Source organism: Vidua macroura, chromosome 30 (assembly GCF_024509145.1).
Source record: "Vidua macroura isolate BioBank_ID:100142 chromosome 30, ASM2450914v1, whole genome shotgun sequence".
NCBI lineage: Eukaryota > Metazoa > Chordata > Aves > Passeriformes > Viduidae > Vidua > Vidua macroura.
The window spans coordinates 1245999-1270663 of NC_071600.1; the positions used below are offsets into that span (position 1 = coordinate 1245999).

Genomic DNA, 24665 nt, shown 5'->3' on the forward strand with positions numbered 1-24665 from the left:
ACCGTGCTGCCGCTCGCTGCCCTCCCTCCTCCCATGGAAAGCACAAAAGGCAAAGATCCTGGGCTGGGATAAGAACAATTTACTTGGAACAGCAACAAGACAAGGAACAAACAGGAACAGAAACAATACTGATAACAGAATGGATAAGAAAAACTATTTACAGGGAAAACTACATCACCACTGACTGGCTCTTCCCAGCCATGCATTTCCTCCTGCCTGGAACAGACACCCTTCTCCTCAGGGAGAGAGAGAGAGAGAGAGAGAGAGAGAGAGAGTCCCTTTCCTGCCCCTGGAAATGACCTGAGGTGGGAGTGAATGTAATGACAGGGCCATGGCCAGACCCTCATGTTCTTCAATCCCAAACCATTTCATTGGCAGGGGTAGGAAAAGGGAATGATCTCTTCCCAGCATGGATCACAGGGAACATGGATCACCAGAGCTCTTCCCAACATGGGCTCTCCCATGGGGGATGGAGCTGGAACAGTTCATGAAGCTCCTCCTGCAGTTGAGGCACCTGCAGGGCTTCCCTTACTTGTGCCTCTGTTCATGTCAGGTCAAGTGAGACCTCCTGGAGAAGCTCTTCCCACACCGGGGACAGTCGTAGGGCCTGTCCCTGGTGTGGATGCGCTGGTGCCTGATGAGGTGGGATTTTTGCTTGAAGCTCTTCCTGCAGTGCAGGCAGTGGAAGGGCCTCTCCCCAGTGTGAATCCGCTGGTGCTTGAGAAGAACGGAGCTGGTCTGAAAGCTCTTCTGACACTCAGGACACTCATAGGGCCTCTCGCCAGTGTGGATCCTTTGGTGGATGATCAGGTAGGACCTCTGGCCAAAGCCCTTCCCACATTCCCCACATTTGTATGGCCTTTCCCCAGTGTGGATGTTCTGGTGCTGGATCAAGTGGGACCTTCGGCTGAAGCTCTTCCCACATTGCTCACACAAGTATGGCCTTTCCCCAGCGTGGATGTTCTGGTGGCGGATCAAGTGGGACCTTCGGATGAAGCTCTTCCCACATTCCCCACACTCGTAGGGCCTCTCCCCAGTGTGGATGCGTTGGTGGACGACAACGGCAGAGCTGCAGCTGAAGCCCTTCCCACACTCCCCACACCTGAAGGGCCATTCCCCGGTGTGGATCATCTGGTGTTGTTTCAGATTGTTGCTCTTCTTGAAGCTCTTCCCACACTCCAAGCACTTGTAGGGCTTCTCCCCATGGTGAACCTGCTCATGGACCACCAGCTCTGAGCTCTGCCTGCAGCTCTGTCCACCTTTCTGTCACAGGGTGGGTCTTTCCTCCTCAGAACACCCTGGGCTGGGCTTGCAGCCCCTCCTTCTGCGGGATCTCTGGGGATTTTCCTCCCCGTTGGATTCCTGTGCCATGGAGCTGCTCAAAACGGCCTCTGCCATGAGGTTCTGCCGTGGGGATTTGTCCTCCCTGGTCTTCATCCTCAGCTCCTTGCCTGGGGCAGGAAGGTCAAGGAGAAGATGGGATTTGCCTCCGTGCCAGAGGGAAGGGGAAGGAGATCCCCCCAGTGCGTCCCCGGCAGGACGGCGTCGGCAGTGGGGTTGTCCTGCAGCCGGGGGCTGTGCTGGGCTGGGAGATGGAGCAGGAGAGAGGGGGAAAGGGGCACTGACTTCCTCCTCACCTGCCAGGGTGTCCCAGGGCTCCTTCCTCTTCCTCCCAGCATCCTCCTCCATCTGGCAAAGGTTTGGGGATGGGAAATTCTGTTCTGGGAAAAAAACAAGGGGTGAGCACATTGAGTTATGTACTTTGAGCAAAGTGGTTGGTTTGGTGCAAAGCAGGAGGAGCATTTATGCCAGAATTACAATTTAATGAGAAAATTAGGATCAAGGCAATGATCCAGAAACACTGGCTTAATCTGACCGAGTCAGGATATATCCTGACACCCCGTTGGTCCGGGAGGTGGTAGCAGTCTGATGAATTGGTGGCTGCAGTCCTGTTGGAGTGATGAACGTGATTCTGTCAAAGCGGGGATCCTGTAGAAGGGTCTGGTCTTCCTCTGAAGGTCCAGTGGTGCTTATGGAGCTCTTGTCCTCTAGGAATCCAGTAGGCAAGGTGCTCCTGGTGTTGCAAGGGTGAGATTATATGCAGGTAGGAATGCTTGGTTCCTCCCCCTGGGCGGAGCATCCCACAATGGGATGATGTAATTTTATCAGTCCTGCAGTGACACTCAATGGCCCATGAACAGAAGATGGCCCCTGGAGGGCGTTATCAGGGCTGAGTCATGGCAGAGATAAAGAACACTGCCCCACCTGTTTATCACAGTTCATGAAGATGGTGACTGAAAACACACTTTTGGTTACATCTTACATTGTCACTTGAAACAGTGAGGCAATCCCTGCTCGGGGTGGGGGGTGAACACCACCCCCCTTACCCAAACTGGCTCAGGTGTAAAACCCCCACCCTGGGAAGGCCCCGCACACAGGGGACAATGTCACACTTGCCCTGCCCCAGGGGAGGTCTCTGTCCCTGTCACTCCCTTGCTCTCCCCCCTTTGCTCTTTCTTTCCATCTCTCTCTCTCTACCTCACATTTACTGTTCAATAAAATCCATGTGGGATTTGGTCTCGTTAGCACCTTAATTGGGGCAGAGGCATCTCTCTAACAATTTTATTAACCAGATTGCAGCATTATTTTGGCTCAGTGACTTCACAGCACAGTTGTCTGACCCCAAGTGCCTTTGACAACCGCATTGTTCCCTCTTCTCAGGAACTTGTTCTTTCTGGAGGAATTCTTGGAAACTTGGACACAGCTTCCTCTGAGGGACTTGTGGGAGAACTTATGAGGAAAGTGGCTGTTGTGGGTGGCCAGTGTAAAGAAAATATTTTGTTGTCCTTCCTTCAAAAATTTGTTAAAATCCCTGGAGGAAAGGGAGCAAATGATACCAGCAAGACTGACATTGTTCACCCCAAGTTGAGGAACACAAGGCTGCTAAAAGTCCTCCAAGAAGCCCAGCTCAAGTAGCTAAACTCCTGACTAACTCCCGAATTCATAGGTTTGAGGCCTTTGCCAAATGTGAGAAACATTATTTTCTTCGTCCCTGTCACCTTTGTGACAGATACACAGAGCTTTCCCTTCCTTTTAATGATCAGTATTGGGCCAAATTTCCACTTTTCTTTTATCAGAACCTGCCAGCAGCTGAGCTGGAGCTGTGCAGGAACTGATGAATTTTGGAATTGCCACAGAATTGCTTCTATTGTCAGTTTATTCATGTTTGGGATTTGTTTGCGTTTCCATCACAAGTGACTTGTGGGAAGAGCAAATATTCCTCAAGGCGTTTTATGCAGAGTTTAATTTGATTTCTGGCAAGTTTATTTTGTCTGGTCCCCCGGGGGTGCCTGAGGGGACTCTGTTACTCTCACCCTAGCAGATGCTTGGGAGGGGCTTGGATGGGTTGTCCCTGTCCCTGTCACCCCAGGCCATTCCCCAGGGTGTCTGCATCGTTCTCACCCCAGGGAATGCCTGGGGGGTCTCCCTCCCTCTCACCCTGTGCCAGGGGGTGCTCGGGGCAGTCTCTCTCCCTCTCAGCCAAGGGGATGCTCGGGGGTCTCTGTCCCCTCACCCTGGGGGATGCTCAGCGGGATTCCATCCCTCTGGCCTCAGGGAATGCCTGTGCAGGGCTGGGGACCAGGGGCTCTGTGTCCCTCTCACCGCTGAGGGTGCTCGGGGCTGGGGGGGCTCTCGGACCTTCTCATCCCTGGGGAGGCCGGGGGGGTCTCTGTCCCTCTCAACCCTGCTGTGACCCTGCCCAAACATCATCGGGGTCAGAGGGACAGAGACACCCCCAAACCCCCAGAAGGGCTGAACCTGGGATTTTGTTTGGACTGAGGATTTAGGAAGACCACAGTTTGGGTAAGGGGGGTGGTGTTCACCCCCCACCCCGAGCAGGGATTGCCTCACTGTTTCAAGTGACAATGTAAGATGTAACCAAAAATGTGTTTTCAATCACCATCTTCATGAACTGTGATAAAGAGGGGGGGCAGTGTTCTTTATCTCTGCCATGACTCAGCCCTGATAACGCCCTCCAGGGGCCATCTTCTGTTAATGGGCCATTGAGTGTCACTGCAGGACTGATAAAATTACATCATCCCATTGTGGGATGCTCCGCCCAGGGGGAGGAACCAAGCATTCCTACCTGCATATAATCTCACCTTTGCAACACCAGGAGCACCTTGCCTACTGGATTCCCAGAGGACAAGAGCTCCATAAGCACCACTGGACCTTCAGAGGAAGACCAGACCCTTCTACAGGATCCCTGCTTTGACAGAATCACGTTCATCACTCCAGCCGGACTGCAGCCACCATTTCATCAGACTGCTACCACCTCCCTGCCCAACGGGGTGTCAGGTTATATCCTGACTCTGTCAGATTAAACCAGTGTTTCTGGATCATTGCCTTGATTTAATTTTCTTATTCAATTGCAATTCTGGCATAGATTCTCTCCCTGGTTTGCCTTCAAAGCAGTAGAAAACTCAATGTACTCCTCCCTTGTTTTCCTCCCAAAACAGAATTTCCCATCTGCAAGCATTTGTGAAATGGAGGAGGATTCTGGGAGGAAGAGGAAGGAGTCCTGGGACACCCAGGCAAGTGAGGTGGAAGTCAGTGCCCATTTCCCCCTCTCTCCTGCTCCATCTTCCAGCCCAGCCTGGCCCCTGGCTGCAGGACAACCCCACTGCCGACGCCGTCCTGCCGGGGACGCACTGGGGGGATCTCCTTCCCCTTCCCTCTGGCACGGAGGCAAATTCCATCCTCTCCTTGTCCTTCCTCCCCCAGACAAGGAGCTGAGGATGGAGACCAGGGAGGATAAATCCCCACGACAGAACCTCGTGGAAGAGGCCGTTTTGAGCAGCTCCATGGCACAGGAATCCAACGGGGAGGAAAAGCCCCAGAGATCCCACAGGAGGAGGGGCTCCAAGCCCAGCCCAGGGTGTTCTGAGGAGGAAAGACCCACCCTGTGCCAGGAAGGAGCAGGTCTGATCTTCTCAAGCACCAGCGGATTCACACCGGGGAGAGGCCCTTCCGTTGCCGTGACTGCAGGAAGGGCTTCAAGCAAAACTCCCACCTCGTCAGGCACCGGCGCATCCACACCAGGGACAGGCCCTACAAGTGTCCCCAGTGTGGGAAGAGCTTTTCCAGGAGCTTTCACATGACCCGACACCAACAGAGGCACTGTGGTAGTGCGTGGCTACGCAGAAGGAGCAGAAGGCTTTGTGAATTGGAAGTTGGAGTTTCTGTTTCCTAAATATGGGGTTGGAGTTTCTCTTATGTATTTTTACGTGTATTTACCCTTCCCCCTGAAGCTATTCCCATTGGATTTCACCTGTAATGTATTCATTCTGGGCATTGTGTCTATTGGTTTTACCTTACCTCTTATATTCCCTATAAAACCTGTAAGTCAACCCCCTCCCGGGGTCACTTGTTCATGCGGCGTTCGAGCAAATACAACCTACTTCGGACGACACACAAGTGTCCAATGTCTTGGGTCTCTTTATCTCGGTCATGGTAGCGCTCTCTAAATAGCTCTGTCTGTATCAAACGAACCCCAAAGGTTGGTTGTTGCTTCTCTTCGAGTTGTCCCAGAAGCGCTGGCCAGCACCCCGGGAAAGAGGAGCCGGGTGGAAACAAAGAAGTCGGAGAGAATGCGACAAGTGGTGCCACATCGTGTGGCCCTGATACGGCGGCTGTTTTTAAAGCGTGACAGAGAGTGCTCCGCTCGGAGCTTCTCCAGACGCTGTTTCCCACCACCGTCACTGCCGAAGACACAGACGCTGACTCCACCACCGCTGAGCCGTCGGCGCCACAGTCAAACCGGAGGGGAGAAGTTCTCGGACCACGCCGGTCCTGGGGGTTCACGTCTCTCATGCCCGGCTCGCAGCACTATCGCCGCTGAGAAGCTGTTCCGTTCCTGTCCGGTTCTGTTTTCAGGGGGGAGAAGACGCGACTTCCGCACACCCCGGAAGATGGCTTCAAACTGGGAGCCACTGCTGTGTTTTGTTTGTTGTTTTCTAAGAGTCAGCGGTTTGGTAAGTTCCAATTCTAGCGCGGGAAGGGCCCGGCTAGGGAAATCTTACTTGATGGAGGCACCCCCGTTCCTGAGGAGGGAAAGGGCACGTGGCGTGCAGCGTGTGGGGTGCCGCCATCAGTTTTTAGACCTTTTCAGTTTTTTTCTTTGTTTTTTTTTTTTTTTTTTCTGGCAGGCGGGTGAGGCTTGCTGGTGGGCAGAATGGGTGGGAAATTGTCCACACAGCAGAAAGAGATTTATAACCAAGTAAAAGGAACCCTGAGAGAGTCAGGAGAAAGTTTTTCTAAGAGTTTTGTGAAAAAAATTTCCAAGTGGATTGTTTTAACTTTTCCAAACGTCTCAGCTCAGGATGTGAGGCAGAAGGTTTTTTGGAAGGGGGTTGGCACCGCTTTAACAGAAGGCACCAAGAAGGGGGATCCTTCAGTGAAGGAAGGCTTCATGGGGATCTTTTTGTTAGTTTATGACATTGTTAAAGAGGGCGCAGACAGTCGGGAAACGCGGGAAACTGAAAAGAGCCCATCTGCTTTATTTCCCCCATCTCCCCGACCCCCACAGTCTGAAAATGCTAATCACTCTGCTGAAACCTCAGTTTCTAACCCCTTTCCTGATCCCTTTCACAGTTCTGGCTGTTCCCAAAAATGCTGTACCCCTTCTAACCCCTTCCCTCAACCCCCACGAGAAGACCCCCCACAAGATGGCAGTGGCTGCATGGCGGGGGTCTTTGTCCCATCTCAAGATACCCAGGGCGGCGCGGCAAGGACTCCTCCTTCCCAGAATTCCTTCATGCCCCCCCCCCCCCCCCCCCGCCAGTCCCTGACCCTCCTTCCCTTTGTCCTGACCCCTCCTCCTCCTCCTCTCTTGCGGCAGACCAAACCCCTCCCAGGTGCTATTGCGGGCCTCCACCCACAGCACCGCCCCTCCAGGTGGTTCCTTCAGCTCCACCCCTCGAGGTTCCATCACCCAATCCTGCCCCGCTCCACACAGCATCACCAACCTCAGCCACTCCCACACAAACCTCCACCCCCGAGCCTCCGGACCCTGCCCACCCCCCTCCTGTTTCCCAATCCCCTTCCCAATCCCCGGGCTCTGGTTCCCATAGCGAAAGGAAAGGCAGGGGAGCCGCGGCCGAGATACAGAAAGCAGGCAGAGATTCAGATTCCCTGTTCCTAGCTCCAGTGTTATACAATGCAAGAGGACAAAACCCCAGGTGGGAACCACATTCATACGAAAGCATAAAGGAACTCTGCAAAACAAAATGTGAATTTGGGCAAAAAAGTGAAATTTTAGGAGCATGTTAAAAGCAACTTTCAATTCTAACACCTGAGTTCCTGCTGATTTAAAGCGCTTGCTCAGTTGCTTGCTCCCTCCATCAGAATACAGATGGGATGGGAAAGAACTTGGAAAAGGTTTGCAGGAGACCTTCTTCCAGGAATTTTGCAGAGTCCTGATTATGCAAAAGATATAGAGGATGATGAGATCACCCTCGAACATCTTGTGGGTGAAGGGGACTGGAACCAAGCCCAAAAACAAGCAGCAGGGATTCCAAAACCAGTGTTAGACCTCACAAAAAACGCAGCAGAACGGGCATTTCTTAGTATGCCTTCAAAGGAACCTATAATACCTTATATCGCTCTCAAGCAATCTGTTTCAGAGCCATTCATAGATTTTGTTGATCGAGTGAGAGACACGGTCGAGAAAAAGGTGGAAGGGCAAGAAGCACGAGATGAAATCACATTTGAAATTGTCACCACAAATGCAAATGAAGCCTGTCGGCGAGTTATCATGTCTCTTCCAGCATCCTCTCCTCTACCTACGCTGGATCGGCTCATCAAGGAGTGCACAAGAAAAGCCACCCTGATGGCAGAGGACTTGGTGAAAAGTCCTCAGGAAAAAGTGGTTGCTCTGACATTGGCAACCCCAAAAACTCCAACATCGAGTTCTCCTCCTCCCAAACGCAGGTGTTTTTACTGCAATGAGGAAGGCCATCTCATCAGCCAGTGCCCCTTTCGGGGGACAGTGCCTCCTCAGGGGGGAGGGGTGCGGGGAGAATTCTCCAACCAGCAAAAAAACTAATTGGGGAGCGCAGACCTACCCTGCGTGATGATACAAATGGGGTGGGTCAGGGGCGTGTTGGAGACCCCACAGATGACGGAGTGGCGTCAAACAGGAAACGCCGCAAGGGAGGAAGAGAACCCTAATTCCTGTTTTTCCTTTATACTGGCAGAATTTTTATAGTTAGTTTATCCTGTTGTATGGTTTCATTTTTCTTTCAGACTAGCAGGATGTCAATTCCTACATTCCTGCTCCTCATTTGGCTCCAGAAAAGCAGGAGAATGAGGACTGGTTCAAGGGCATATTTAAGGGCTGGGATCTTTCTGGGTAGGTGTTGTCCCTTCTAAAGGACATTTGTTATTTTGTAGTTGCAATTTTTTTTAGTTTTGCTATCATTTGGGATTTTTAAGCGAATCATTTTTAGCATTGCTTCCTCCAAGTTTGCAGCCTCCACAACTGTTGTAGTTGCTGCTGCCACCACGGGAGGAGAATGGTGGGAAGATGGAAAACAAAACAACACTGCAGTTTGATAGCCTCAGTTTCTCCTTCCCCCAAAGCGCCGTTCATTTTATTAAACAAAAAAGAGGGAGATGTTGCAGTGTGCAGCTACGCAAACGGAGCAAAAAGGCTTTGTGAATTTGAAATGGGAGTTTCTGTTTCCTAAACCTAAAGCTGGAGTTTCTATTCTGTACTTTTACGTGTATTCGTCCTTCCCCCTGAAGCTATTCCCATTGGATTTTACCTATAATGTATTCACACTGGGCATTGTTCTATTGGTCTCACCTTATCTCTTATTTTCCCCTATAAAAACTGTAACTCAACCCCCCACCCAGGGTCACTGGTATGTGCGGCGTTCGAGCAAATACAACCTACTTTGGACTGCACAACAAGTGTCCAGTCTCTTGAGTCTCTTTATTCCGGTCTTGATCGCACTCTCTAAACAGCTCTGTCTGTATCAAACGAACCACAAAGGTGTTTGTCGCTTCTCTCCGGCTGCTCCCGGCAGTGCCTGGCCAGCACCCCGGGAAATAGGAGCCGGGCGAAAACTAGGAAGTCGGAGAGACAAGAAGCAACAACACCTGTCTTGTAAACCAAGACCACTTTTTGGCACCCAATGTGCAGCCCGATGGCATCAAGAGAAAAAGGGTGAAAGGAGAATAACAATTCTTGAGTAATTCTTTTTTTTTTTTTTTTTTTTTTTTTTTTTTTTTTTTTTTTTTTTTTTTTTTTGTACTGGATATAGAAACCTCGTTAGGTGTCACCATGCGGTCTAGCTTACCCTGCTTTGGGTGGCACATGGTTGTGGCTACCTTTTTCCCATCCTATAACTATGGCTACTGTGGCTGCTATCCAATTTGTTTCATGGGTTAATGTGGTGAGGAATTTATGGATTTCTAATTTCCTCTGGACGGTGGGCACATGGATTGGAGGCTCCCACACACTAACTGTATGTGTTTTATGAATTACTTTAATAATGGTACCCACTGTGAGGAAATGACACCGGGGGAAATTTTCTCCCAACCCCTCAGGCAGCTCTTTGGGTCTACAGTGGTTGGTGTTGCTTATGTGCCTGTTAAGCCTATTCTATTTAGCATTCAGAGGTAAGGGAAGATTGACTTGGATAACTATCGTAGCAGGGCGTCTCCGGAGTGGTGATAATTAGCACTGACTCCATGATTCCAGAAGGCTGATCAATCGCTTTATTATATTATACTATGCAATTCTACTAAGAAACACTCATCGCTCTTGCAGACAGTCCGATACAGACAGACCAGATTGGTTAATTGAAATCCAAACACCGTCACCATTGGCCAATTAAGAAATCACCCACTGGTAAACAAATCTCCATAACACATTCCACATGTGCATAACAACAGGTGCAGCAAGTGAAGATAAGAATTGTTTCCCATTCTTTTCTCTGAGATTTCTCACAGCTTCCCAGGAAAATCCTGGGAGAGCTCTCTCTTTGTTCAGAGGATATGTGATTACCAGAGGTCAGTTGTGACAATGCGGGTCCAAGGAGACCACGGTGACACTGCGGAACCTCATGGAACCAAGGGGCCATTGTGACACTGTGCTGCCTCATGGAATCAAGGAGACCATTGTGGAACTCGGGGGCCCGAAGGAACCAAGGGTCCGTGGTGACCTTGTGGAGCTGCAGTGTCACAGAGGAGCTGTTGTGACACAGCGAGGGCGCGTGGAGCCGAGGGGCCATTGTGACACATCAGGGCTTTGTGGAACCACAAAGCCATTGTGACATTGCAAGGCCTCATGGAAGCACGGGGCCATTGTGACACCACAGAAGCAAGGGGGACATTGTGACACTCCAGGGCCTCATGGAACCAAGGAGACGATTGTGACACTGTGGGGTCCCACGAAACCAAGGGAACATGGAACAGGTCTGGCTGGCTGGGCCTCCTGGGGATCATCTCTCATCTGCCTTTGAGACACTGGGACCATGTGCTTTTCTTTCTGATGGAAAAACCATCCATCCTGACCAGGCACCCATGGCCAAAATTGGGCATCTGCCTCCAGAATTCCCTATATTCAAGGATAGCTCCCAGACAGAAGCAGCCAGGACTGACAAGTCTGGCTGGCCTTGGGTCCTGAGGGCTGGCACTCATGTGCCTCTGAAACACTGGGGCTCTGTGCTTTCCTTCTTAGAAAAAAGAACTTATCTTCCTGTCCAGGTGCCCATGGCCAAAACTGGGATTCCACCTCCAAAACTCTGTATACCCAAGGATTGCTCTCAAATGAAAGCAGCCAGGACAGACAGGTCTGGCTGCCCTTGGCCTCTTGAGAGCTGCCTCTCACCTGCTATCTAAACACTGGGGCTCGGTGCCTTCCTTCCAATGGAAGAGAACCTTCTTTCTCCTCAAGGTGTCCATGGTCAAAATTGAGATTCCTTCTCCAAAATTCCATATATCCAAGGATTCCTCCATGACAAAAGCTGCCAGGAAGAACAGGTCTGGCTGGCTTGGCCTCCCAGGAGCCACCTCTCTCCTTTTCTACTCCAGCAACACTAGGGCTCAGTGTTTTCCTACCTACGGAATAGAACCGTCCTTCTTATCTATGTAGAAATGGCCGAAATTGGGGGTCCACCTCTAAAATTCCCTATATCCAAGGGTTGCTCCCAGGCAAAATCTGCCAGTACCATCAAGTCTGGCTGGCCTTGGCCTCTGGTGGCTGCCCCTGCCACACTGGGGCTCGGTTCTTTCCTTCCCATGGAGATCCCTGTGACACTGTGGGCACCTCATGGAACCAAGGGGATCATTGTGGCACCACTGGAGCCCATGGAACCAAGGGGCCATGGTGACACAGCGGGGCTTCATGGACCCAGAGACCATTATGACTCTGTGGGGCCTGATGGAACCATGGAGACCATGAGGACCCTTCAGGGCCTCGTGTCACCAAGGGGGCATTGTGACACCTCAGGGCCTCCTGGAAGCAAGGGACCATTGGGACACTGTGGGGCCCCATGGAACCGAGGGCACATGGAACAGGTCTGGCTGGCTTGGCCTCCCAGGGGCCACCTGACAGGTCTGGCTGATCTTGGAATGCCAAGGGCTGCCTCTCATCAGCTCCTGGAGCACTGGTGCTCCGTGCTTTCCATACTATGGGAAAGAACTCTCCATCTTTTCAGATGCCCATTGCCAAAATTGGTACCCTCCCTAAAAGAAATCCTATAAGCAAGAGTATTTCTCAGAACAAATCCTTTCAACTCTGGCTGGCCTTGTCCTCTATTGGTCGCATCTAATCTGCCCCTGAAACAGTGGGGCTCTGTTCCTTCCTTGCTATGGAAAAAAACCAGCTTTCTTACCAAGGGACCATGGCCAAAATTAGAATTTGACTTCCCAAATTCCCTGTATCCAAGGATTGTTCCCACACAAAAGTAGCCAGGACAGACAGCTCAGGCTGGCCCGGTCCTCTGGTGATTTTCTCTAGACTATGAGCTGAATGTTTTCATTTGAAAACAGCCTGGATAGGGCCCAGGGATCTGCCAAGGTGGGGTTCTGAGGCCTCAGGCACATGACCACTACATATGGACAAAGGAGCTCTGTGCTCTGTGCTGTTGTGGTGGTTTTGCACCATGGAAGTGATGTCCTGAGAGAAACTGCTAGCAGCTGTCTGACAAAAAAAACACCAAACAGTAATTAGCTTTGAGAACTGACAATCTGTTAAAGCACTAAGGAAACTGCACACGCCTCTGTGAAGACACAAGTTAAAGAGGAAGAAGCCTGGCTGGGTCGCTTTCCCTTCTGGCCAGCACAGAGGTGCCAAGGCCGGGCCAGCCCCCGTCTGGGCCGGGGCGGGCCGGGCGGCTCCTGCCGTGGGGCCGGGCCCCTTCCCAGGGAGCCCGCCAGGCCCCATCGGCTGCCGGGCAGGGGAGGGGAGGCCGCGGGGCCGAGGCCGGGCCGGGCCGTGGCTGCGCTTGCTGACATCTGGCCGCTGCCGAGCCCTGCCCCGCCGCCAGCCCGGGCCCAGCCAGGATCCGCCGGGCCCCAGGAGCAGCCCCGGGCCGGGCCGGCTCGGCCAAGCTTCTGCCGCCCTTGGGCTTGGCCCGCAACCAGCGGGCAGGGCCAGGAGAAGCCATCGGCCCCGGCCGTGCTGCTGCTCTGCTCTGGCCTGGCTGCTGAGATCCTGGCCCTGCCCCCAGCGCCGCCCAGCCTGACACAGCCCCAGCGCAGCCGCTGCACAAACCTCCATGGGAAAACAGCTCCGGCCGCAAGGACCCAGCCCGGCCGGGCTCACGCAACCATCTGCAGGCCCCGGCTGAGATATTGACTCTTCCTGTGCTTCCATCCTCCCTCCAGTGAGAGAAAAGGACAAAGTGCAGGCACACACAGGAGCAACGTGAAGACACCGAGGTCAGTGAAGAGGAAGTTGAGTCCCAGATGGGAGGGATGAGGAGATGCCTGGATCTTGGGGCTGAAATCCTCTGCTAAAGCTATGGAGAAGGATGGAATTGATACATCAGACTCTCTTTTTCTCTATAATGCATTGAAAAGAATGGGGAGATGACTTGTTCAGCAAAGGCCTCCATGCTAAAGTAAGCAAATGTTGCAGTAGCTGTGATCTCATGAGAAGTTTGAACAGACAAAGAGAGCAGAGTGATGAGACCCTGTGCCCTCAGTGACAGAAGAAGAAGATCTCTGTTCCCGGAGATGAAGAGGATTTCAGAAATAGATGAAGAGAACCTTTGCTCTTAAACAGCTCATCTTCAAACTAATACCCCATAAGTTGGCATGGCCCATAAACACAGCTTTGGGAAAAGCTGTAAAAAATGGGAGGGACTTCACAATTGCAGATTATTCCAGGCAGCTGCTATTCGTGGAAATGAAAAGCCATGAGAGAACTGTTTTCTTGTGGAGAAGTCTCCATAACATGAACAAGAGGAACTTCTCTCCCTAAGTGGACTGAAGAAAGACTATTCTAGAGGTGTTAAACTGACAGAAAATTTTACGTTTTGTCTCTTTACATTGTCAGGTTGTATGGAGAGGAAGTGTTCTTGAAGTTTTGTTCAGATTCTTATTACTCTTTCTTTTAGTTACTGTTAATAAACTTTGATTTACACCATTTTAATGTTTTGAGCGTACTTTGCCTTTCTCCTAATCCTATCTCAGAGCAGGAAATGAGTAAGTATAGTCTAGCGAGTACATTGGTAATTAGCCAGGACTGAACCCACCACACTAATTGATGCATTGGACGAGAAATCTCAAATTGTGAACCAAAACCACTACAGAAACTTCCTGATGAACTGCCCCAGTCAAGAGGGAAATCAAGGCAGAGCCATGGTTTGTCAGGACTTGCTTGATCCTAATGAGCCCCGTGGTGCATTTGGAGCTGAGCCCTGGAACCTCAGGGCCTGAGAGGAGATTGCACAAACCTTTGCAGGAGTCAAAGTCACAAGAAAAGCCCAAAGTTTCTCCGGGCATTAATGGGTCCCACTGAGGTCCATCCCCAACACAGGCTCCTCATGAGCTCCTTGGAGGAGAGAATTGGAGGCCAGGACGGCGCAGAAACCTCACAGAGACTCAAAATGGCACAAAAACCTCTCAGTATGAAAAGGAAAATCCAAAGTACCTTACAAAAGTTGAGTATCTCAAAGTATTAATGAGCCCCACTGAGTGTCAGTGCAAAGCTCTCAAGGGACTCGTTAAAGCAGATAATTGGGGCCATGATTGCACAAACCTCTCACAGAGTCTGTATCCAAAGGGAAACACCAAGTACCTTAAAAGAACTGAAGTACCTTGAAGCATTAATGAGCCCCACTGAGTCTTGTTCCTGACAAAGCCTCTCCAGGGACTAATTACAGCAGATAATTGGAGGCCATGATTGCAGAAAGCTCTCAGAGACTGCAAGGCAAAAGCCAAAGCCAAAGTCCTTTGAAAAACCTGCAGTCCCTGGGAGCATTGTGGAGCCCCCAGGGCCATTCCTGAGCAAGGCTCCCCAGGGACTCCTTCCAGCAGATCCTTGAGGCCACTGGGATGTGGGCTAGGGGGGGATGCTGAGGGCAGGACAAGGGGCTGACAGTGCCCAGCCTGGCTGGGGCTGTGCCAGGAGGCCCCAGGGCCTCAGGACAAGGTGTCTCCTGACAGCCCTTGGTGGCACAGACCCTGCTGTGCCCCAGGCCACCAAGACTTGGCTTCTCTTTGTCCCCACCTGTCATCAGTGACTCCAGTTCTCTGCTCTGCCTGGGGCCTGGGGACACTTTCTCACTCGTGTCCCTCTCTGGGACCCATTAAAAGTCCAAGAAACTTTGGAGTTGGATTCTGACTTGGAGCTCTGGAGAGGTTTCTGCAGCTCCCTCTCGGCCTGATGTTCAGGGCCTGAGCACAAAGCCCCAGAGGCTCATTCAAGTCCTTGTGCTGTGTCTGTGCTGCTGAGCTGGGCCGGGCTCCTGGCACAGAGGGTGATGCTGGTAAGCAAGCAGAGCTTCAAAAGCACATTTCTCTGGATGAGCAGCTCTTCTCCCAGCCCAGCAGGGCTGGGGCACTGCCTGCAGCCAGCGCGGGCACAGCCCAGAGGCACAGAGAGCTTCAATCAGTCAGGGCTGGGAAGGTGCTGAGAAGTGCCTGGGGCAGAATCACTGCCAGCCCTTGGCACAGGAACCTCTGGCTGCAGGACAATGCAGCTGCAGCTCCTGCAGTGATCTCCTCAAGCTGGAACATCCCAATGCCCACAGACCCTGTGAGTACAACTCTGAGTAGTTCTGGTGCGGGGGAGGTGAAATGCTCATGAAGCTCTGACATGCTGAGGGGTTCTGATCAGTCAGAGAATATTTTTCCAAGACATGGATTTTGGTAAAATTGAGGAATTCCCAAAGAATTTGTATTCAGTTTCCTACTCTTGGAGAATGGCATGGAGGGATAAATATTAAAGGATGAGTATGAATTATTGATTATGAATTTTGTCAAGTGCCAGAGACATCTGAACTGTTATTTTTAGTGATCAGTAGGTTCAGAGGAGATCCCTAATGTGCTTGCAGCCACTCTGCCCATAGACAGCACCAGCATCACCTTTGCTGGATCCATCAGGCTCAGTCTGAGCTCTCCTTTCTCCAAGCTGCAAACAGAACCTGCCCCCAGCCAGTGCCCTGCAAACAGGCAGGGTTCTGTCAGGCCAAGGAGAGTGCACAGAGATTTGGGGTCTGTGCGTGCTGGCACAGAGAGATCAGGCACAGGGAAACACCTGCAGGAGGAAAATCTGCAGGAAGCAGAGAGAAGATCAGGGAAGGAGAGAAATCAAGACCCAGAAATGCTGTGGCAGGGAGAGTTCAGAGATGTGCAGAGGATCCCCTCCAGTGCAGCCCCTCCCTCTGCACAAGCCCCCTCCCTCCTGTGCCCCCAGCCAAGCCTCTGCCCTCAGGGCCGGGGCTCCAAGGCGTGCAGCCCCTCCTGTGCAGGCAGAGCTGCAGCAGAGCCGTGGGGCAGCTCTGCAGCCCCGGGCCCAGTTCCCTCTGCAGAGCACAGGGCTGGCAGCAGCTGCCCGGCACTGGGGGCTCTGGCAGGGGGCACAGCTGGCTCAGGGTGACACAGCTGTCCCCAGTGTCCGGCTCTGGGCAATGCTGGCACTGCAGCCAGGGAAGGAGCTGCACCTCCCTTCATCCAATGCCATCAGAAGGACACTTGGAAGTCTCCCTGAGATTTCAGTCCAAGCTGGGAGCTTCAATCCAGGATGCAAACCTGTCCTAGAGCATCTCTGAGTTATCAGATTGATGGGGAAAGGCAGAGGTGTTGTGACACTGAAAATGCTGCTGGGTTGGTGAAAGGAGCAATGTGAGTCCTTGTCTCCAAACGTGGAGCTGGGCTGTGCTGGATCCATCTGCTCTCAGCAGTACCTGGGTTTTTTTTAGGGAAAATGTCGGAAGCTGATCATCCTCCCCCAGAGAAAGGTTAAACCCAGAGAAATTCTGAACAGGTCAGAATGACATACCATCTCCCCTCACTCTCCACTCATCGCTTTTCCTCACTGAAAGTTTTCTGTTCTCCCTGAGTGCAGCAGAAAAGCTGAGGGTTTCTGATATCCAAGAATTGCAGGAGATACATGGGGGGAGCGTATAAGGAAAACCTCAAAACTCTTAAACACAGAACTGTGCCCGTGTGTGTCAGAGAGGAGGGTATATGGGAAATGGCTTTGATTTTGGTTACAGGTATCTCCTCTAACTCGTCACTGTCCTTTCTCCATGAACAGGTGCCCATGTGCAGCCACAGCCAATGTCCAACAGCAGCTCCATCAGCCACTTCCTCCTGCTGGCACTGGCAGAGACGCGGCAGCTGCAGCTCCTGCACTTCTGCCTCTTGCTGGGCATCTCCCTGGCTGCCCTCCTGGGCAACGGCCTCATCATCAGCGCCGTAGCCTGCGGCCACCACCTGCACACGCCCATGTTCTTCTTCCTGCTCAACCTGGCCCTCAGCGACCTGGGCTCCATCTGCACCACTGTCCCCAAAGCCATGCACAATTCCCTCTGGGACACCAGCACCATCTCCTACACAGGATGTGCTGCTCAGCTCTGTTTCTTTATGCTCTTCCTTGGAACAGAGCTTTCCCTGCTGACCATCATGTGCTACGACCGCTACGTGTCCATCTGCAAACCCCTGCACTACGGGACCCTCCTGGGCAGCAGAGCTTGTGCCCACATGGCAGCAGCTGCCTGGGCCTGTGCCTTTCTCAATGCTCTCATGCACACAGCCAATACATTTTCCCTGCCCCTGTGCCATGGCAATGCCCTGGGCCAGTTCTTCTGTGAAATCCCACAGATCCTCCAGCTCTCCTGCTCCAAATCCTACCTCAGGGAACTTGGGCTCATTGCTGTTAGTGTGTGTTTGGCATTTGGTTGTTTTTTGTTCATTGTTTTCTCCTATGTGCAGATCTTCAGGGCCGTGCTGAGGATCCCCTCTGAGCAGGGACGGCACAAAGCCTTTTCCACCTGCCTCCCTCACCTGGCTGTGGTGTCCCTGTTCTTCAGCACTGCAGCTATTGCTCACCTGAAGCCCCCCTCGATGTCCTCCCCATCCCTGGATCTGTCCCTGTCAGTTCTGTACTCAGTGGTGCCTCCAGCCCTGAACCCCCTCATCTACAGCCTGTGGAACCAGGAGCTCAAGGCTGCAGTGAGGAGACTGATGACTGGATGGTTTCGGAAACATTAAACTGCTGGCTAATTTCTGCAAATCATTTGTAATAAAAGTCATCTTTGATACTTCTTATTGGTTTCATTTAGGAGGTTCTTTATCATTGTAATACTAATTTAATATTGTACTCAAAGAAATGTCAGTGCTTGTGCCATTTTGTTTGTCACCACCTGCCGTGTGGCCACAGACTGTTTCGATGAGGGGCTGCACTCTCAGTGGCTTTAAAGGAACTAAAGGATGTCCCAGCAGAGTTTTCTGCAGAGATGCCCTTTTGTTGCCTCCTCTGGAGCTGCAGCAGCAATGTCTGTGTGCAGAGCTGGGGGCAGATCAGTGCTGGCACAGCAGCTGTGCCCAGCAGCAGCAGCAGCACTTGGTGTTGACAGTGCTGCTCCTGTGGCCCTGCCCCGCTGCCCTGGTGGCCCTGGTGTTGCTGCAGGGCCTGAGTGCTCTCGGGGCCGGGCACAGTCCTGGGGGTGGCAGTGCCGGGGCTGCAGCAGGGACAGGCCATGGGCACTGCTGGGGCAGCGCTGACGCCTCAGGCCAGGGCCTGGGGGCTCCAGGCTCCTTGCCCAGGCTCTCTCAAGAACACGGCCAGGCCAATGCTCAGCACACAAAACCCCCGTCAGCAGCCCCAGGCTGGCCGTGGGCAGGCTGGGGGCAAACAGCACGGCTGGTGCTCTGCCAGGGCCCTGGGGGAGACGGGAAGGAGCAGCAGAGCAGGGGCTGATCCATCCCCAGTGCGCTGCACAGCCCAGGGCAGCGTCCCAGAGCGTCCTCATGGAGCTGCCAACAACATCCCCCCTCTGCAGCCCTGGCCTCTCCCCCAGCTCACACAGGTGCCGCATCCTTGCAGGCACAGACACGGCAGCGCTGGCTCAGGAGCCCCTGTTTGCATTGCACACAGCAGGCGGGAGCACCCCCGTGCTGGTGCTGTGGGGACATGAACCTGAGGCAGCACAAATGCCATCAGCCCCTGGGGCCAGGAAGGGCTGGGGGACGCCAGGGAAAGCACTCAGCTTTGTCCTGGCCTCTGCACTCAGCCAGAAAGTTTGTTCCCATCAGCTGGGACTTTCCTGTCCCACTGCAGACACTGTTGCTCAGAGCCAGGGCTGCCTGGCAGCCACCCCCAGACTGCCCTGAGCATTTCCTTGGCTTCACCTTTGCTTTCTTTACTCTTCCCTGGTCCAGATTTCTTCCTCTTACCCACCCCTGTTCCCTGCCCTGCACACAGCCCATCCCTGTTTGCCCTTTCCTCTCTGGCCCCACTCCCCATTGCAGTTCCTGACTTGGCACCATGGGAACGTCCCTTGGGGAGCAGGATCATCCCACAAGTGCTGCAGGAATTGTCTGCAGGCTCCTGCAGTGCCTCGTGCTGCTCCCTTGCCAGAGGCAGCCCAGGTCAGGGGGCACATCTGGGCTGCTGTGTCTGCCTCTGGGGCTCCCTGTTCTGGGCAAGGAGGAGGAGCTGCAGAGGCTCTGCAGGACTGACAGTATGGGCTTTGGGGCTGTGAGGAGAAGCTGAGGGACCTGGGCTGCTGCAGCTTCTGAAGAGGAGGCCCAGGGCTCCTCCTGCAACTGCTCCAAGGGTGGTTTCAGAGAACCACAGAATCAGCAAGACTGGAAAAGACCTTGGAGATCATCAAGTCCAACCTGTGCCCTGACACCGCCTTGTCTCCCCTGAGCCTCCTCTTCTCCAGGATAAACAACCCCAGCTCCCTCAGCCGCTCCTCACAGGACTTGTGCTCCACACCCCTCACCAGCCTTGTTGCCCTTCTCTGGACACGCTCCAGCCCCTCCATGTCCTTCCTAAATTTGGGGGGCCCAGAACTGGACACAGCACTCGAGGTGCTGCCCAAGCAGTGCCCAGCACAGGGGAAGAATCACTGCCCTGCTCCTGCTGGCCACACCATTCCTGATCCAGGCCAGGAGCCATTGGCCTTCTTGGCCACCTGGGCACACGGCTGGCTCATGTCCAGCCTGCTGTCCATCAGTCCCTGCAGGTCCCTTTCTGCCTGGCTGCTCTCCAGCCCCTCTGTCCCCAGCCTGGAGCGCTGCAGGGCTTGTTGTGGCCAAAGTGCAGGACCCGGCACTTGGACTTGTTAAACCTCACCTTGTTGGATTTGGGCCCTGGATCCAGCCTGTCCAGGGCCCTGTGCAGAGCCCTCCTACCCTCCAGCAGATCCACACTCACACCCAGCTTGGTGTCATCTGAATATTTCCTGATGGTGGACTCAATCCCCTCATCCCGATCATCAATGCAGATATTGAAATCCACGCTGGCTGGCTCTGACCCCTCGGCCATCCTGTGGCTGCCCTGTGATGGCTCTCAAGGTGATCTGTTCCAGAACCTTGCCGGGCACCGAGGTCAGGCTGACAGGCCTGGAGTTCCCCAAATTCTCCTTCCAGCCCTTCTTGGGGATGGGCTCACACTGGCACCTCCAGTGCTCTGGCACCTCCCTGCTGAGCCAGGACTGATGGGAAATGATGGAGAGCAGCTTGGGGAGCCCATCCACCAGCTCCCTCATCCCCCTAGGATGGATCCCATCTCATCCCATACACCTGTGAGCATCTGAGTGGCCCAGCAGGTCCCCAGCTGCTTCCTCCTGGATTACAGGGGGCTGTTCTGCTCCCTGTGCCCATCTGCCAGCTCAGGAGAACTCTTGTCCTGAGGACAACCTGTCCTAATATTGAAAATTGAGACAAACAAGGTGTTAAGTAGCTTGGCTTTTTCCTTATCTTTAGTTACTTTATTCTCCACTGCATCCAATAAAGAGTAGAGTTTCTCCTTATCCCACGTTTTAGTATTAAGATATTTATAGAAACATTTCCTATTATTTTTCAGCGAAGTGTCCAGGTTAAACTCCAATTGAGATTTCAGCTCTTTCCTTTTTTTTTTCTGCATGACCTAACAACATCCTCAAACACTTGCTAAGTTGCCTGACCTTCTGTCCAAGGTTAATGCATCCTCTTCTTTCCCTTGTGTTCCCACAAAAGCTCCATGGGCAGCCAGGGCAGTCATTTTCCTCACCAGCTCATCTTTTGCCGCACTGGGACAGGCTGCTCCTTCCCCCTTAAGATTACATTTTCGAAATCTGTCCATCCTCCCTGCACCCTTTGTTTTTAAGGGCTGTTTCCCTTAAAAAAATCAGTACCTGATCCGGTACTCCCCAAATCAGCATCCTAAATAGGCCAAAGTCTGCCCTTCCTAATTCCAGTGTGGAAGTTTTGTTGCTGCCCCTCCTTCTTTCACAGAACATTGAAAACTTGATTATTTCATGGTCACTGTGCCCCAGGTAGCCTCTGACCCCCACATCTGCCACCAGCCCTTCTCTGTTTGTGAGCAGCAGGAGACAGAGCTTTCCTTGGGAGTGGAGTGTTACCAAAAATTCAGTGAAACAGAAAACTCCTTCACACCAGTGCAGCATTAAGAAGCAGCATTCTTTATTCAGCCGGATGCACGGGGGATAGCTCCTCCCAAAGCTGAGCATGCTGAGTGCAGGAAAGTTTCTGTTCATATTCTGTATTTTGCACACATATTCATTGATTGTCCTGGACTAAACACACATCTGATAATCATTTCCCAAAATCATTAACATATTTCCCCTCCCCTTTACCCATGCTCTCTTCTGTCCTGGGGGTCTCTCTGGTGGTCCCTGGTGGTCGTGGACCCCAATGTTCCCGTGGGCCTGGCTGAGCTGGCAGGACACTGAGGCTGGTGAACTTCCAGTTCCCCTTTTCACACAATGGGCATTGTGTGGTTTCCATAGGCCTGGGGTTTTGGAGAACAAGCTCCAGGTGTCAGCTCACCTGGTGGAGACAATTTATCATCTGGTAACATGAGGTCACTGTGTGGGCTATGACATCACAGAGTGGGGTATGTGAGGTCATTGAGCAACTACAGCATCATAGACTGTGTCTGTGACATCACAGAGCTGGCTGTGATATCACAGGGCAGAGGTCTGACATCAAAATCAGACTGTGACATAAAAGAGTTGGCTGGAACATCAGAGACCAGCTGTGTGACATTAGAGAACGAGCTGTGACATCACAGAGGGGCTGTGTGACATCCCAGGAGGGCTGTGTGAGGTCACTGGGTTGGTCACTCCACCCCAGCTCCCCCTCACAGTTTCTCCCAACAAGTCCAATGCTGTTCATGCCCAGCGGGGTCCCTGTCCCCCGCTATCCCCCCGGCCCACTTGGAGCCACAGCCTTGACCAAAGGATGTTCCACAGGATCCACCCCAGAGCCTGACACGGGGAAAAGGGGCCAGGGCTGTGTGACCAGGACATCAAGGACGTGGATTATCCAGGTCCCTGTGGCCTGGGTTGGGTTCCCCAAGGCAGGAAAGATGTCTGGCAGCTGGAGCAGGCTTAGGGAAGGGCCTCCAAGGCGGGGCTGCAGCCCTTGGGCTGTGAGCAGAGGCTGAGGGAGCTGGGCTTGTCCAGCCCGGAGCAGGGAAGGCTGAGGGGCTCCTCATCCCAGCCTAGCAGTGCCAGCGAGGAGGGGATGGAGAACACAGAGCCAGGCTCTTCACCGGGGGGCCTGGTGGGAGACAAAAGCCAATGGGTGGAAGGGGAAAGAGGGGAGATCAGCCAGGCCAGGAGGAGATGAAATGAGTCAGGCTGGTTTCAGCATTTCCTCAACACCAAAAGCAGCCTGACCTCCCTTCTCCATCCACCACTGACAGCTTTGCAAATCAGGAATTGTTTGAGCTCTTTTGCCCCTGCTCCAGGACGAGCATCCTGATACAAGAACTTAAATGTCTTTATATCTATCACAGGACCACATTTCCATACTAAAATCCATTCTAGTATGGAAATCACTTGTGGCTGGTGGACTCATCAGACACTGCTGGGACGTTGCACATAGCTCAGGGAAGAGCGTGATTGTTATTAAATTGTGTCCTGTTCAACCATGGTCTGTTGGCCCTGAAGAGAAACTTTCTGTGCCTCTGAGTCTCACCAGTTCCTGACCCCCAAAGGACACAAACCTGAAGAGTTGTGGTGCCCACTCCAGTGGTGGCACTTGGAGCTCCCTCCATCCCCAGAGCAGAGCTGCCTTGTCCCAGAAAGTCCCTGGCAATGCAGGGATGAAGGAAACAGGACAGGCTGTGGGGATCAGGGGCAGGGCACGGCCAGGGATTTGGGGTGGTTGTGAGCCCAGGGCAGGACCCAGCCCTTGGCCTTGGGGAACCTCATCCCATTGTCCTGGGCCCATGGCTCCAGCCTGTCCAGATCCCTCTGTGAGTTTGTGGGCCCGAGGTCGGGCAACTCCCTGAGGGCTCCCCTGACAGGGTGAAGCCCCCTTTGAAGCAGTTCTTTGTTAGGAAAAGCAGGCACACAGGATTTTTTCAGTCTTCAGGTTCTTGTTTTATTCTTATCAAGACTTCAGCACACTATCTGCACTCAGACCTTACATGCGTGAAAACAGCACAGAACTGCTAACAAACTCGTGCCACAAGGTCTTTTTAGCTCTAATCTAAAACTAAACTACCCAATTAAGAAATGACACCTAGATTATTTCCCTTTCTTACTCAATAACTGACCCCTAAAGGTCTGCAATGCAAATTTTTCCGCCCAATTACAAGATACCACCGAAACCCTAGAAGAAGTAGGAAGAAGAAAGAACAAAGTACTTTGAGACAACACCCTGCATCCTCCATATTGCATCTATCTACAATATGCTAAAAATGCTAAAATCTAAATTTCTCACCCATGTGACATACTAAACTACTCTCTACAATCTCCACAATCTATTTCACACTTTTGTGGACTCTGGTTTACTTTGAGGCTTAGGAGGCCTTCTCCATGAAAGAGGGTCAAAGTCAGTGTTTTCCTGGGAGTCAGAGCACCCCAGGGCAGACAGGGGGATTTCCCCCTTGCCCTGGGTTTCCACATCCCTCTGCAGAGCTTCATGCCCTCCAGCACAGCCACACTCCCACCCAGCTTGGGCTCGCCTGGAAATGACTGAGGGTGCCCTCAATGGCTTCGTCCAGATCAGCAATAAAGAGATTTCACTGACCTGGCCCCAATCCTGAGCCCTGGGGACAGCCCTGGATGTGACTCCATTCCTCAGCTGCTCTGAGTGCCAGGGCTTGGATGAGGGAAATGGTGGGGAGGGGGTGGGGACAAAGTGTTATTGATTGTTAAGAATAAAGGGTCTTAATTTTCGTATCTGTTCAGACTGCATTAGGAGGTGTTGGGGATCAACATCAATTGGACATTGCTGATATCAACCTCTAAACAGGAAAATACAGGAAAAGAAAACAGGACAAAAGAGTTCTCCCTGCACAGTTTTCAAGAGAGTGTATTCACTTTGAATTAACTTCTGAAATCTGTCTAATTAGCCACAGAAGAATTGAAAACTTCGATTATTCCCAGCAGCATTTCTTGTTTGGGAGTTTGAACAAAAATATATATGAGCCTTTTGTCACTGAATTCCTGAACTGAAGAGCTCAAGAAAGAAGAGGGCTCTGGAGTAGGAAAATTCATCAGGAACCTCCAAGGGGCTGAGGATCCATCCCCATCAGAGCAGCAATGAGCAGAAATGGGCAGAGCTGTGTGGCTGCCCCAGCTCTGGGATGGGCCCTGGGCCTGGAGCAGGAGCAGCTCTGGAGGGCCCCAAGGCCGGGGCTCTTGTGCTGGCCTGGGCAGATGGGATGGCAGCAGGGGCTGCAGAGCTCTCAGCAGCTGAGGCCGAGGGGAGCAGGGCAGCCAGGGAGCCTCCTTGTGCCTTGGGCAAGCCCCTTCCCCCATGGCTGGGGCTGAGTCCTGGCTGAGCTGCAGCTGCTGCTGTGCCCTTGGCAGGGGCTGAGGCCGTGGGGCCAGTGGCCAGAGCAGCCTGGCCTGAGCAGAGCTGTGGGGCCAGAGGCGGCTGGGCTGTGCTGGGGAGAGGCCCTTGGTGCTGCACAGAGCTCAGGGCAGCTGGCAGAGCTTGCAGGGAGCTGG

At 52.7% G+C, this 24665-nt stretch overlaps 2 pseudogenes; one reads left to right on the forward strand and one right to left on the reverse strand.

Annotated features, from left to right (window-relative positions):
- LOC128820668 (uncharacterized) overlaps positions 1-24665 on the reverse strand; it is a 1438581-nt pseudogene that overhangs the window by 667068 nt on the left and 746848 nt on the right.
- Positions 1-24665, forward strand: part of LOC128820667 (uncharacterized) — a 2212279-nt pseudogene that overhangs the window by 127580 nt on the left and 2060034 nt on the right.